Source organism: Oxyura jamaicensis, chromosome 1, assembly GCF_011077185.1.
Source record: "Oxyura jamaicensis isolate SHBP4307 breed ruddy duck chromosome 1, BPBGC_Ojam_1.0, whole genome shotgun sequence".
Lineage (NCBI taxonomy): Eukaryota > Metazoa > Chordata > Aves > Anseriformes > Anatidae > Oxyura > Oxyura jamaicensis.
Window position 1 is genome coordinate 157,768,035 of NC_048893.1, and position 16,183 is coordinate 157,784,217.

General features: G+C 41.1%; 1 long non-coding RNA gene across 1 annotated transcript in view; it reads left to right on the forward strand.

The window, feature by feature from the left end:
- The first annotated feature begins 6,891 nt into the window (after window positions 1-6,891).
- The window catches only part of LOC118163224, a 20,136-nt gene continuing 10,844 nt past the window's right edge, over window positions 6,892-16,183 (forward strand). The window contains exons 1-2 of the long non-coding RNA XR_004748929.1: window positions 6,892-7,011; window positions 8,568-8,575. This is a non-coding gene — a long non-coding RNA (uncharacterized LOC118163224). The remainder of the gene's footprint in view (window positions 7,012-8,567; window positions 8,576-16,183) is intronic.

The window sequence follows — 16,183 nt, forward strand, 5'->3', positions numbered from 1 at the left end:
GGAAGGGAAGGGAAAGGAAAGGAAAGGAAAGGAAAGGAAAGGAAAGGAAAGGAAAGGAAAGGAAAGGAAAGGAAAGGAAAGGAAAGGAAAGGAAAGGAAAAGAAAAGAAAAGAAAAGAAAAGAAAAGAAAAGAAAAGAAAAGAAAAGAAAAGAAAAGAAAAGAAAAGAAAAGAAAAGAAAAGAAAAGAAAAGAACAACAAAAAAATAGTTTGATAAATTGACAAGCAGCCAAACTCCTTCTCTAGACAATCAAATCCTTTTTAAGAGGCTGATAGGGATTCCTTAGCTCTTTAATGGCCTGTGGTTGTTTTACCCAGCTAGGCAGCTGAGCTCCACCACAACTGCTCTCTCACTTCCCCTTCTCAAAGGGAAAGGGAGAGAAAATAAAATTGAAAGGGCTCAAGGGTTAATATAAGGACAGGGAGATCACTCTACAATTATCATTATAGGCAAAACACACTTAGTGTAGGGAGATTAGTGAAATTTGTTGCTTATTACTAACAAGTTAAAGAAGTGAGAAACAGAGAAAACAACCTAAAAACACCTTCCCCCCATCCACCCTCTTCTACTTCCTCCCCCTGAGACGTGCAGGGGAACAGGGGAATGGGGGTTGCAGCCAGTTGGTAACACCTCATTTCCACCACTCCTTCGTGGTCACTCTTCCCCTGCTTCAATGTGGGGTCCCTCCCACAGATGCAGTTGCAGTGCAGATGCAACTGCAGATGCAGTACTTCCTGAAATGATCCTGCATATTTTTCCCACAGGCAGCAGCTCTTCAAGAACTGCTCCAAATATGGGTCCATATCACAGGGTCCATCCATCAGGATCAAACTGCTCCAATGTCAGTAGGGTGGCCATTTCTGCCAGACCACCTCCTCCTGTGCAGGCTCCTCTCCACAGGCTGCAGTTCCAGCCAAGAGTTTTCTCCTGTAGGGGCTCTCCATGGGCTACAGCCTCATTCTGCCCAGATCCACCTTCTCCACCATGGCCTCCTCCCCTTGCCCCCACTCCCCCCACTTCTTCTGTGACCTTAGTGTCTGCAAGGCTGTTTCTCACTCCTCACTCTCCTAGCTGCTGTTCTGCAGCAGTTTTTTTGTGTGTGTTTGTTTTTATGTTTGTTTCTCTTTCTTAAATCTGCTCTCACAAGAGGTGCAAATAACCTTGATAATTGGCTCACCTCTGGGCAGTGGAGGGTCCCTTTGGAGCCAGACGAAACTGGCCCTTACCTAACATGGGGCAGCTTTTGTGTTCTTCTTCAAGAGGCCACACCTGCGGCCCTCTTCTACCAAAACTTTGCCATATAAACCCAATACATGATCTAAAACCATTTTTTAATTGTCATTTCACACGAGAACTAAATTTGATCAAATTAGCAATGAGTAACAAGCCAGTCTTATTAGTTTTTGATGATTTTTTAAAATCTTTCGATTGTCGTTAAGCTTTGTCTCAGTTATAGATTTCAAAAAGAAATATATGCTTTATTTCACTTTACGTTTTGTTTATTTCTAGTTTTATTATGATGTTCTTTTCTATTTAACAAATAATGATATGAACTGTCCAAGCCTAAATGTTTGAAGCACATAAAATGTTATTGAAATAGTTAAGAATGTTTTCATGAAATATATATATAGTATCATGTCCAAAGTCTCTTTTCAAGTACTGACACATTATTTATGAGCTTGAGGAAAGAGCAGTAGTTAGCTGCCATGTTAAGTACACAGGTCAAAGGCAACTTAAGATTTTAGATTTTGGTAGAATTTAAAACATCAATTTATTTCTTCCTTTTTTTTTTCTTCTTTTCTTTTTAATGGTTGAGTTTTCAAAACAAACAAACAAACAAACAAAAAACTTTTATACTATGCTTTGATTCTAACCTTTATCACCTTCCTTGTCTTGCTATCATTCTCTATTTACAAAGCGGTTTTGTCAGCCCAAGGGTCCGGTCTCTAACCTTTGTGAAAAAATAAATGTGTGGGAGATAGAAATACAGCAGAGGTATCAGTTCCACAACACAGAATCTTCTGTTTATTTATTTAAATGACATATAATCTAATGCTGAACAATATTTAGTGATTATCCCACAGTATTATCATAAGTAAGTCTGCATGCAGTGCTGCCACACACATAAGCTATGGGAAAGGTCTTAGAGTAAATCAACATATTTTTAAATGAACTAAGTCTTTCTTATATTTATATTTTCAAGAATTTACAAAAACAAACAAATAAAAATAAATAAATAATAATAAAAAAACAGTGTCAGACAAGCCCTCCATTCTGTAGTCAAAACACTGGCCTATGTCACCCGTAGGTCAAAGTGAAGTTATCAGGAAATAATTACTAATAGTTTACCTTCAACCCCAGTAAAATTACACTAAATTTCCGTAAGCAACAACGGTATATAAGCACGGTGTAACAATGTGATGTTCTAAGTGAAGTACAATATATAAGAATGTTACCCAAATATTTGAGCAATGTGACAACGAAGGGGGCAAAGTCTTGTAGCTGAACATAATAGAGATCCAAGCAACATAAAAATTGTGAAAAAAATCATGGAATCATAGAATAATTTGGGCTGAAATGGGTATTAAAGATTGTCTAGTCCCAACCCCTGTGCAACTGGTAGAGATACATTCTGCTAGATCCACTTGCTCAAAGCCCCATCCAACCTGGCCTTGGACACCTCCAGGGATGGAGCATCCAAAACTTCGCTGGACAACCTGTTCCAGTGCCTCACCACCCTCAGAGTAAAGAGTTTATTCTTTATATCTAATGTAATTTTACAATTTTACCTTATTTTAGTTTAAACCTATTATGCCTTATCCTGTCACTACACTGAAGAGTCCCTCTCCAGCTTTCTTGCAGTTCCCCTTTACACTGTAAGGCCATTCTAAGATTTCTCCTTCTCTTTTCTCTAGACTGAACAACCCCAACTTTCTCATCCTTTCTTCATATTTATATGTATTTTATATATATAAAAAAATAAAATAAAATAAAATAAATGTATATAATGAATATTTTTCCCTACATACCTTGGAGGTATGAGCAAAATCAAAAAAAAAAAAAAAAAAAAAAAAAAAAGATCAGAAACAAATTGTATAGTAACAGTGAACCTGCAGACAACATGAATCTGTCACTGAGAACAGTGACAAAAATAACTCGTTTTGAACCTTAATGCACCCAAGACCTCCTGATCAGGCATATACATCTTCTAATAGTAGGTAGCAGCACTGGGGCAGATGCGCTCTTCAGCAGAGCTGGGCATCAAAGCATGCAGGAGTTTTCCTTCATCAAGGCCCTTTTGAGGCAGTTGAGGGAGCCATCAGGACCTGGTAGCCCTTGCAAGGGCATCTGACAAGGCTTGGGTGGAGCCAGAAGCAGCAGCAGCAGGCCATTTAAATCAGCATGCAGCTGTACAGGTGCCAGGTTGCAGGAAGTGCCAAAGCTTCACACCACCTTTGGGCAGCTGCAGAGATAGCAACTGCATGAAATTTGAGCAGGTGGAATACATGCTCAGCGTGGTAGTTGAACTACGAGAAGAGGTGGAAAAATGGAGGGGCATCTGGGATTCAGAGAGGGAGGTAGATTGCTGATGCCAAGCTCTGGCCTTGGTCAAATAAGAACAGGCACCAGGAATTCCCCAACAAGAAGAGAGTGCAGTATCCATACTCCAGCAGAAGCAAGGCAGAAGCTACAAGGATGTGAATTATTGGAAAAATGTCCAGTCTCAAGGTGGCAGTAGAAATACCCATCTTACCCTATCGGGTAGCCCTGAGGAACAGGTATGAGGCCCTGGAGGCTGAAGGGCAGTTAATGGATAGAGAAGGTAGTGAACCCTCTCTACCAGAGATATTGCCAGGTTTGGAAAGGCCAACTCCCTGTACCACAACCACCAGCAGGAGGAAAAAGGGTGGTTTTTAGGTGTAGGTGATTCCACAACAGGGGGAACAGAGGGTCCAATATGTAGAAGGGATCCTCCTCTAGAGGAATTCTGCTGTATTCCTGGGGCCCAGATTAAAGACATCACCATGTGACTTCCCAGCTTGGTTCGATCCTCAGACTATTATCCGTTGCTGGTCCTACATCTGGGAGGAGGAGAAGTGGCAACTAGTAGCCCAACAGCAATTAAAAGAGACTTCAAGGATTTGGGATGGATGATAAGGAACTCAGGTGCACAAGTTATCTTCTCCTCCATTCTCCCCAGTACTGACATAAACAGAAGCAGAACGATAGTGTGGTAAATGATTGAGTCCCAAATAGGATTCTAATTAAAGTTTGTAATTTATTAAGGGAATAGAGGCAAGCAAACAGCGCTGGGTGTGCCGGGAGTCTCTGCTCCACCAAGACACACACCTGTTACATCAGGTGGCTGATTTTTATGCTCCTAGACTAATACATATTCATCACTATTCCTAGAAAAGTCAGGGTTATTATAATTAGTTCCAGGAATCCAAACCCTCTCCGGACGCATGCATATCAGTCTCTGGTGGTCTTTCTGGGGGTCTCTTGTGCTGAAGGCTCGTAGTCTTCCTCCCACACTTTGTCCTTCGGTCATCCTTCAACTCCCCCTTTCTCCTTATTTGGTGGATCTCTTTGCTGGTTATCAGAGGCTTGGGCAGCGTCCCATGCAAAAGTCTGCAGTTTCCTAAAAAAAAACTCCTTGGTCCTCTTATCTCCCAGACTAGAGTCTCAATGTTTGTCCTTCCAACCCTCTATTTGCACAAATTGCTGGACCCTTCCTTTGCATGATACAAGAACTATGTACACTAATCACTCTGTTTTTCTTAAATAGGAGCTTATATTTCATCATGAGGCCCTAGCATTGTTCCATACTGACACGAAACAAATTAACACATTTCATAAATAGCGTCCATGAACACGTCTCCATGGCTGAAGTCATCGCCAAAATTTTGTGTTCTTTGGTGACAGGAATCCTTACACGGCACCAGGCTTGGTGACATTGAATGGGATTCATCTTTCCCAAAGGGGGAGGAAGGTCCTTGGTCATGAGCAGGTGGGGCTCATTGATCAGACTTTAAACTAGATTCAAAGTGGGAGGGGGATATCTTCAGGGATGCTGGTGATAAGGTATGATATGACATGCCATTCCACTCACGCTAGCTGATTACTATAGCCGGTAAAGGATGCCTAGAAAGGGAACAGAGCTTACAGGAGAGTTACCATAAGCCCATATGGATGAGTTATGGATGCCACATCCAGAAAGACAGATGCATTGGGAACCCAACTCAAATGCCTCTACGTAAATGCACACAGCACAGAGAATAATGAAGGGGAACTGGAGGTGTTCGTGCAGTTGCAGGGCTATCATAGAATCATTAAGGTTGGAAAAGACCTTCAAGATCATCTGGTCCAACCATCACCCTACTACCAATATCAGCCACTAAACCATGTCCCTAAGCACTATGTCCAACCTTTTCTTGAACCCCCAGGAATGGTAACACCACCACTTCCCTGGCAACCCATTCCAGTGCCTGACTACTCATTCTGAGAATAAATGTTTCCTAATTTCCAACCTAAATACGATCTCGTTGCAATCACTGAGACATGGTGGGACAACTCTCATGACTGGAACATGACCATGAATGGTTTTTAGGAAGGACGGGCCAGGAAGGTGAGTTGGTGGAGTTGCTCTTTACATGAGTGAGCAACTGGAATCTGTGCATCTCTACCTAGCAGGGGGTGAAGCACAAGTTCAGAGCCTATGGTAAGGACTAAAGGGCAGACCAACAAGGGTGACATTGTGGGGGATGTTTACTACAGGCCACCAGATCAGGAAGAGGAAGGGTTCTACACTGTCTTCTACAGGCAGCTTCAAGCTGCCTCATGTTCACAGGCCATGGTTCTTATGGGGGACTTCAACCACCATGGTATTTGATAGGAAGACAACACAGCTCAGAACAAACAGTCCAGGAGGTTACTGCAGAACATTGAGGATAAATTCTTGATGCAGGTGGCAGATGAGCCAACAAGTAGAGAAGCATTGCTGGAGCTAGTACTAACAAACAGAGATGGTCTAGTGGGAAACGTGAAGGTTGAGGTCAGTCTCTGCTGCAGCGATCAGAAGACATTGAAGTTCAAGGTCTGGCAAGGATGAAGCAGTGCCAAAAGTAGAACCACAACCCTGGATTTCAAGAGAGCTAACTTTGACCTCTTCAGAGACCTAATTGGAGGAATACCCTGAGTCAGGGCCCTAGAGGGAAAGGGGGTCCAGGAGCATTAGCTAATATTCAAACACCACTTCCTCCAATCTCACGATCAGTGCCTCCTTATGAGAAAGTCGAGCAAGGGGAACAGGAGATCTGTGTGGATGGGCAAGGAGCTCTTGGAAAAACATAGAAGAAAGCGTACATGTTGTGGAAGAAGGGACAGATGACTTGGGTGGAATATAAGAACATTATCAGAGAATGTGGGGGTGGAATGAGGAAGGCCAAGGCCCAGTTATAATTAAATTTTGCAAGGGACATCAAGGATAACAAGAAAGGCTTCTTCAAATCAGCAGGAAAAGGAAGACTAAGGAAAAAGTGAGTGTGCTGCTAAATGAGGTGGGTGCCTTGGTAACAGTGGTGTCCCAGTTTCAGCTAGGATAGAGTTAGTTTTCTTCCTAGTAGCTGGTAGGGTGCTATGTTTGGGATTTAGAATAAGAATGTTGATAACACACTGATGTTTTAATTGTTGCAGAGCAGTGCTTACACTAAGCCAAGGACTTTTCAGCTTCTTGCTCTGTCCTGCAAGCGGGCAGGCTGGGGGTGCAGCAGGAGCAGGGAGGGGACAGATCCAAGACAGCTGACCCAAACTGGCCAAAGGGGTATTCCATACCATCTGACTTCATGCTGAACAATGAAAATGGGGAAGGGGGGGGGGGGGGGGGGGGGCGGGGGCTGGCGGGGGTAGGGGGACTGGCTGCTCGGGGATAGGCTGGGCATCAGACAGCAGGTGGTGAGCAATTGCATTGTTCATCACTTGTTTGTGCATATTATTAATAGTAGAACTATTGTTATTAGTTTCCTTTCTTTTCTGTCCTAACAAAGATTTTCTCAACCCACAGGCTTTCATTTCTAATTCTCTCCCCCATCCCAGAGAGGGAGGAGAGTGAGCAAACAGCTGTGTGGTGCTCAGCTGACAGCTTGGTTAAACCATAACAGGCAGATACAGAGAAGGTAGAGTTATCGAATGGCTTCTTTGCTTCATTCTTCACTGCTAAGGCTAGCCCCTATGCGCTACCAAGCCCAGAAACAAGAGAGAAAACCTAGAGAGAGGAAGACTTTTCCCTGGTTGAAGAAGATTGGATTAGACATTATTTAGGCAAGCTAGACACCCACAAATCTACAGGCCCAATGGGATGCACCCAAGGGTTCTGAGGGAGCTTGTGGATGTGGGTTGGACTAAAGGAATGCTTGGACCAGATGATTTTGGAGGTCTTCTCCAACCTTAATGATTCTATGATTTGTTTTATGTTATTACTGGGCCACTTTCCATCATCTATCAGTGGTCATAGTCATCCGGAGAGGTCTCAAACGACTGGAGACTTGCTAATGAGATGCCCGTTTATAAGAAGGTTTGTAAGGAGAACCTGGGGAACTACAGGCCTGTCAACCAAGACCTTAGTGCTAGGAAAGGTGACAGAACAGTTCATCTTGAATGCAATCACAACAGCCTATGTGGGGCAACTGGGGGCTCAGGCCCAGTCATCATGGAAAGGCAAGTCATGCCTGACCAACCTCATCTCCTTCTATGAGAAGGTAACCCACCTGGTCGATGCCCACCTGGTGGATGAGGGAAAGGCTGTTGATATAGCCTACCTAGACTTCAGCAAAGGCTTTGACATGGTCTCCCACAGGATTCTTTTGGAGAAGCTGGCAGCCCATGCCTTGGGCAGGTACACTCCTTGGTGGGTAGAAAACTGGCTGGGTGGCCAGGCCCAGAGAGTGGTGGTGAATGGAGTGAAATCCAGCTGGCAATCGGACAAGAGTAATGTTCCCCAGGGGTTGGTGTTTGAGGACATCCTGTTTAATATCTTTATTGATGATTTGGATGAGGGAATTGAGTGCACCCTCAGTAAGTTTGCAGACAACAGCAAGTTGTGGGGAAGTGTCTATGTGCTGGAAAGTAGGAAAGCCCTGCAGAGGAACCTGCATTAGTTGAATTGATATTGGTGCCAGGGGGATGGTTGGACCACATGACCTTGGAGGTCTTTTCCAACCTTAATGATTCTATGAGCCATGTCTCTTCAGTAATAACAGAAGGCTTCTCATGAAGGCAAGAGGATGCATTATTCCAGACTATTTGAAAAAGAATATGGGCCTCTTTATACTTCAGGTGGAAAAGAGAGTAGAGGTTAGGGCTGGAGCCATAATTACAAACCTAAGGGGAGCTTATGATAGGGGAAAGGAACTCTAAATGCCCTAGCCCACTGATAAGAAGAAAACATGAACACCATTTAAAATCCTTCTGCCCTACTGTGATGATTTTTTTTTTTTTTAAATTAATGTGTTAAATCACAGAATCACACAGAGTCACAGAACTGTAGGGGTTGGAAGGGACCTCAAAAGATCATCAGGTCCAACTCCCCTGCCAAAGCAGGTTCCTCAGAGCAGGCTGCCCAGGTAGGCGTCCTGATGGGCCTTGAATATCTCCAGAGAAGGAGACTCCACAACCTCCCTAGACAGCCTGTTCCAGTGCTCCGTCACTCTCACCGTAAAGAAGTTCTTTCACATGTCAGTGCAGAACTTCCTGTGTTCTATTTTGCAGCCGTTGCCCCTTGTCCTATCCCCACAAGCTACTGAGGTTAGCTACATCCTTTTGTCTCCCACCCCTCATCTACTTGTACACATTGATAAGATCCCCTCTCAGTCTTCTCTTCTCCAGGCTGAACAGACCCAGGTCTCTCAGCCTATCCTCATAGGGAAGATGCTTCAGGCCCCGTATCATCTTTGTGGCCCTCCGCTACACTCTTTCCAGGAGATCCCTGTCTTTTTTGTACCAGGGAGCCCAGAATTGGACACAGTACTCCAGGTGAAGCCTGAGCAGGGCAGAGTAGAGGGGGAGGATCACCTCCCTTGACCTGCTGGCCACACTCCTTTTAATGTACACCAGGATCCCATTAGCCCTCTTGGCCACCAGGGCACACTGCTGGCTCATGGTCAACACTGCCTTAGTCCAGAACCTTTTCAGCTATTGTTATTGACGAGAGATTTTTAGCCATAAGTAGTCAAAGCAAAGGTCTGCAGACCAGGTCCAAGGACTGAGGACTGCCCCCTGGATTTTGGGACAGCAAGTTTCTCATAGTACCCCCCTCCCCCCCCAATTGGTTTTCCTTGCAACTCACATACCTGTGCCTTTAGTATTGAGGTAGATTTTTCCATCCCATTTTCCTTTGTCCTCTCCATGGTCACATAGATAAAACCACAGGGTGGCACGGGGTGTGTACCTACTCTGTCATCTTCCTTGGATGGATGTACCATCCAGAAGGACACATACCCCTGATAGATGAGACACTGGTTTGTACAGATGGAGAGAAAAACTCTTTAAGTTGGTGGATCTCTTCAGAAAGTTTCTCCACGGCCAAGATGCAGGGAAGAGGAGAGACTGTCTTAATACTTCCAGAGTTGTTTAACCAATTCATCCCCTGTGGGTTCCTCATGGTCTTTCCAGATCATTACTGCCCATCAGCTGGTATGTGATGACAGTGCACTCTGTACAAACTTCCACCACATGGGTTGTTACACTTGACTTCATCTGGATCTGTGGATATTAACACATTACTAGTGGTTTAACCTTAGACAAAACCTGAAGTGCATTCAGGAGACATAATAATAAAAACATGCTGGCCTGAACATCCTGAGAATATTTGATGGAAGTACTTGATTTTTGATTTGAAGGAAGTACTCAAACTCCTCAACATTAAACAACTGTAGCAGCCAGGAACACTTACCTGTCAGCTTCTGAACTTGAGTCACTTCCAAACTGCTTCGCAGAGAGGTAGTACCACCAGGGTTCTACTGTACTGAGAAGGTGCCAACAATGTAGCTAACTCATAGAGACTCTAAAACTATTTCACAGAGATGGTAGGAAACATGAAAAAAAAAAAAAAAAAAAAAAAAAAAAAAAAAAAAAAAAAAAAAAACAGCCTACTAGGGAACACTGAGTTCACCATGATATAAAAACACCCTAGGTAACCTGAACCTCAGACTCCCCTGGGGATCCAATTCCCCTCCCTCCAGCTTCATGCTTCCTGTATAGCAAAGGTCAAATAAGCCACACCTGGCAGATTTCACTTAACAAGGGTGGAGGCAAGAGACCCTGTGGAATAGGCTCATCTACCTGGCTTCAATGTTTTAAAGTCAATTTCTCCTTATCACTAATAGAAATAACCTGACAAGGGGCTTAGTGGTTAGTTTTGACCTAATTAATTAACTACAAAAGTTGCACAAGGGTCATATTTCTGTTAGTCAGTCTGGGAGGAGAATTAATACAGAGCCTGTTACACAATAATAAGAATAAATAAAACAATAAGAATAAATAAAATATCTTAAAGGCAAAATTGCTATTATAGATTTTTATCTGTCTAGTTATGACAGATAGAGAATATAGCAATTACTTTTCTTAACATTATTTAAATTTGGTTTTCTGAGATCTTTTCTTTATGCAGGACTTTTCAAAATCTAGCCCCATGATCTCTGACTACAGTATTTACTTTGGCTGCATATAAACTATCACGTATAAATGCTAGGATCCAGATCCTCACTCACTATTCAGGTCAAGGGCTGGGCTGAAAGTTTTGGCTTTAATTTGATTACATGCTTACATTGCTGTTTTCTGGCAGGCCATGGGAAGAAGATTGGCTGGCTTGGAGGAGTTTATGTACACATAGCTTTTAGTCTGCAGCAAAAGTTCATTATTAAACAAAACCTCATGTCCTGGTTTCAGCTAGAACAGAGTTAATTTTCCTCCTAGCAGCTGGTAGGGTGCTATGTTGAGAAGTAGTTGAGATGTAGGATGAGAAGAGTGCCGATAACATGCTGATGTTTTAATTGTTGCAGAGCAGTGCTTACACAAAGCCAAAGACTTTTCAGCTTCTCACTCTGTCCTGCCAGCAGGCAGGCTAGGGGTGCAGCAGGAGCTGGGAGGGGACAGACATCTGACCCAAACCGGCCAAAGGGGTATTCCATACCATCTGATATCATGCTAAACAATATATAGGGGTGGCTAGCCAGGGTGGGGGGGCTGGCTGCTCAGGGATAGGCTTGGCATCGGTCAGCGGGTGGTGAGCAATTGCATTGCGCATCACTTTTTTCATACACATTATAATTAGTAGTACTATTATTAGTAGTATTAGTTATTATTATTATTTTCTGTCTTAATAAACTCTCTATCTCAGCTCACAGGCTTCGTTTTCCTGTTTCTCTCCCTCATCCCAGAGAGGGGGATGAGTGAAAAAACAGCTGTGTGGTGCTTAGCTGCCGGCTGGGTTAAACCACAACAGGGGATAACAGTGAATGTTGCTTGATTTTGATTTTAGTAAGGTTTTTAACACTGTCTCCCATCACATCCTCATTGGTAGATTTATCAAATAAAATGCTAGGTAACTGGACTATAAAATAGATTGAAAATTGGCTGAGCTGCCAGGCTCAGAGGATTGTGTTCAGCATCGTGAAGTCTGGCTGGATGCAAATCATTATAACTATGCCCCAGGAGTCAATAGTTGGTCCAATATTGTTTAACAACTTCATTAATGACCTAGATGATAGAACAGAGTGCACCCTCAGCAAGTTTGCAGGTAATGCAAAACTGGGAATAGTGGCTGATATTCCAGATGGGTGAGTTGCCACTGGGAAACAAATAGGTCAGAGAAATGGGACAGCAAGAATCTCATAAAGCCTTGCACCTGCAGAGGAATAAGCTTAGTACTGGCTGGGAGACAACCAATTGGAAAGGTTGACAGGAAAGGATATGTGATCCTGTTCATAATGATTTGAACATGACTCAACAGTGCACCATTATGACAAAGAAGACCAACACCCGGAGCTGCATTAGGAAAAGCATTGCCAGCAGGCTGACTGAGGTTGGGTCCCTTCTGACTTGGGATATTCAATGATTCTGTGTGATTCTTCCCCCCTGCACAGCACTGGCAATGTCAAGAGTCCTGTTTGCAGGTTTGGACTCCCTAGTACAACGGAGACAAATATACAGATGTGAATCCAACAAAGTGAATGAAGATGATAAGGTCTTGGAGGATTTATTATACATGGAGGATCTGAGAGAGCTGGGACTGTTAGACCTGTTTGAAGGGAAGTTTCAGGACATGTTGTAGGGGAGGAGATGATACACATCATTCAGATGTAGACTCCTGGGCAGGGGGAATAAAGAAGACAGAGACAGACTCTTCCCAGTGTTATCTTTTGCCAAGACAAAAAAAAAAAAAAAAAAAAAAAAGGCAAATATTGATTTAGGAAATTCCACCTGGACAAAATATATATGCATATTCCTGTGAGGATGGTCGAGTACTGAAGGACATTGCCCACAGAATTTGTGGTGGAGTCCCAAAAAACGGATCTTTGGTGATAATCAAAACTCAACTGAATACAACCTTCAGTAACCCAGTGTAGATAAGCCTACTCTAAGCAAAGGTGTTGAGCAAGGCAAGATCCAGAAGTCCTTTCCAACCTCAACTATCATGTAATTCTGTTTTCTGAATTAGTAGCTTGGAATATGTTTGCTTTTGAAAATATATAATCACAGGTATAGTCTAAAAAAATATCCTGAATATATTGAGATCCTTGTATGGGAATGTAAGATTTGTTATTTATTTTAAACATTTCTGCAGCTAAGAAATAAAATCTGTCCTACACATAAATAGAAACTAGAAACAAACTGGTGGTACTAATAAAACCCCTAGTTTTTTTTTTTTTTTTTTTTTTTTTTTTTTTTTTTTCCTAAAAAAACACACATTAGCTTTAATATTGTTAGCAATGGGATCCTTAAAAAAAAATTTAATTTTATAAATGTAATTATCTGTAGTGCAAGCTTTTACATAAACGGATATTCATATAATAAATATCAGTCATCAGTTTTGACACAACACATTCCTTTCAAGCCTGGTTTTCACTTAGTTTTTGCTTGTTTGTTTTGGTTTGGTTTGTTTTTAATCACTTTTTGGAGGAAGAAATAATATTTTATATTTTTTTTTTTGTGTGGTCTAGCTAGTGATGAGTATTATTCAGCTCATCCTAAAGTAAACATCTTCAAGATACTGAGTTAATCTAGCAGAATATCATAGAATCATATAATGGCTTGTGTGGAAGGGACACATAAAGCTCATCTAGTTCCACCCTTCCCCCCCACCCCCCACCCCCTCCCCCTCCACCTGCTGTGGCCAGGGACACCTTCCACTACATCAGGTTGCTCAAAGACCCATCCAAGCTGGCCTTGAACACTTCCAGGGATGGGGCATCCACAGCTTCTCTGGGCTACCTGCTTCACTGCCTCACCACCCTCAGAGTAAATAATTTATTCCTTATACCTAATATAATCTACACTCTTTTAGTTTAGACACCTCTCTTCATAGGAGAGGTGTTCTAACCCTCTGATCATCTTCATGGCCCTCCTTTGGCCTTGCTCTAATATGTTGAGGTACTTATACTGGGAGCACCAGAGATGAACACAGTAATCCAGATGGGGTCTCATGAGAGCAGAGTGGAGGGAGAGAATCACCTCCCATGACTCATGCTTCTTTTGATGCAGCCCAGGTTAAGGTTAGCTTGCTGGACTGTATTGCCAGCTCCTATTGAGCTTCTCATCAACTTACACACCCAAGACCTCATCAGAGTTATTCTCAATCTATTCTCTACCCAGTTTATGTGTGTGCTCAGGATTGCCCTGACCCAGGTGCAGGACCTTGCACTTTGCCTCGCTGAACTTCATGAGGTTCACACAAGCCCACCCCTCAAGCCTATCCAAGTCCCTCTGGATGGCTTCCCTTCCCTCCAGTATGTTGACTGCACCACATGGCTTGGTGTCAACTTGCTGAGGGTGCACTCAATCCCACTGTCCATGTCACCAACAAAGATGTTAAATAGTCTACACTGTGTAAAAAAAGTAAAAAGTCTACTCTAGATCTGTACTTACATATCAAAACAGAAAAATGTTCATACCTTTTTAAATAGCTTATCTTCAAACAGAATCCCCAGTGGGAAGCCTTCTTGGAAGTGCTTATCCCAGTTCTACTCCTGGCCATGTTTGGAGAATATTTCATTGTAAATCCAGGTTACAAGTAAGTCAGGGATTTTAATATAATCAGATATTACATATATAGATATAACCTCACTATAGTGTTATAAAGTCATATTTAAAAACATACATTTAAATAATAAAGTTTTAACAAAAGATTTTTGAATCACAAATTAACACTCTAAACTTCTTTAAAGTAAATAGAAAATGCTATATTGCTTACAGTGAGATTCTTTCTAGCTAGATTATTGAACAAGAAAAACTGAGCTGACCAGCTGAGTTGAAAACAACTGTTAAGAGTATATATGAAATTATCAGTTTCCAGTTTATTCTAGATTGAAAGAAGGGCTTTAGTAACAGCTCTTACTGAGAAAATTGTTTTTGTTTTGAATTCAGTGCTTAATGCCTCCATTTGGGTATAAATGCAAAATCATCTTTTTACATGAACTACTTCCCTTTCTCTTTTGGAGCAGATTTGGATGCAGACACTTCTCTAGCTGTTCTTTTTTGGTCTTCCAGAATATTATAACATTCAGCAACTCTAGTATGACTTAACAGTTAACCACAGTTCTTTGACACAAAATGAGTCTTTCCTTTCTCCCTTCCTTTTGCTTCCTCTCCTTCCTTCTCCTCTGTTATATTATCAGCAAAACACACTTCTAAAATGGAAAACATAAATTTCAATTCATTTGGCAGGAGGAGAGGTGTGGTTAAGATTTATCATTGCTATGAATTTATGAAACCTTTTTTTTTTTTTTTTTTTTTTGGTAAGTGAGGAGAATATCTGACAAGACAGTTTCTTGAGAAATATAGAAAATATTTAGGATAGTTCTGAAAAGTCTGGTTATATTTTGACTCAAAAACAAAACAAACAAACAAACAAAAAATTATCAGTGCCAAATACTTTTTAAAATGTAATTAATATAAATTTCAAACTTATAAAAGCTGTTTGGGATACATGGGTATCCTGAATCAAAATAAATAAATAAATAAAAATCAGGGCTGTTCTTTTAAAGTTTAAACTCAATTAAACTAAAGAGCAAGGTTATTAATATCCTCATATTTTCATTTCCTGTTCTAATTAAATTGATCATACAAAATCATTTAAAGCTTTATTATGCTAGGTCAAATGCTGCTTGTTTCTCTTATAACTGTGTACCACTCTAGGTCACAAAATGTATTAAGAGAATCTAATGGACCATTTACTACCTCTATTCACATGAAAAGAAAAAATAAAATGTAAGGACATGCATTTTCAAAATCTCCAGTGGATTGTAGACAAAATTGGAGTCAATAATTTTTTTTTATTATTTTTTTATTTATTTTTTTATTCCTACTGCCTCAGAAAACAGCATAAAATACCAAGACAGAAAGCAGAACACAAAAGCCTTTCACAAAATGACACAAAATGCCATCCATTTCCAAATTAAGTCAACAATTTTAGCTTGTACATACTATGCTCTGTCTACTCTCCATTGCAGTGACTAGATTCAGAAATATCTGGAGCTATATATCAGGAATAATAATTATATATACGCATATATATATATATATATATATATGCATATATATTTGCATATATATATACATATATTATTTTATTATTTTCTTTTTGGTAGTGAATCATGCACTTCAGTTTTCATATCACCCATTGGAATGTTTTCCTGGACTACTAAATAATAATAATAATAACAATAATAATAGATAATAAAAAAATTATAAACAGTAAATATATAAAGCCATATTGTTGATACAGAAAATGGTAGTTCCCTTCTTCAGATGCTAAAATCCCTCATGTGGCAAAGAGATCTAAGTGGAAGCCACTTGTAGATTTGGCTGCAGTCTCATTTGAACAAGTTGTGATGATCCTTCATTGCAATTTGTGATCCCCCTTGAGATAAATGATTAAGTCCCAAATAGGATTTTTGTGATTTATTAA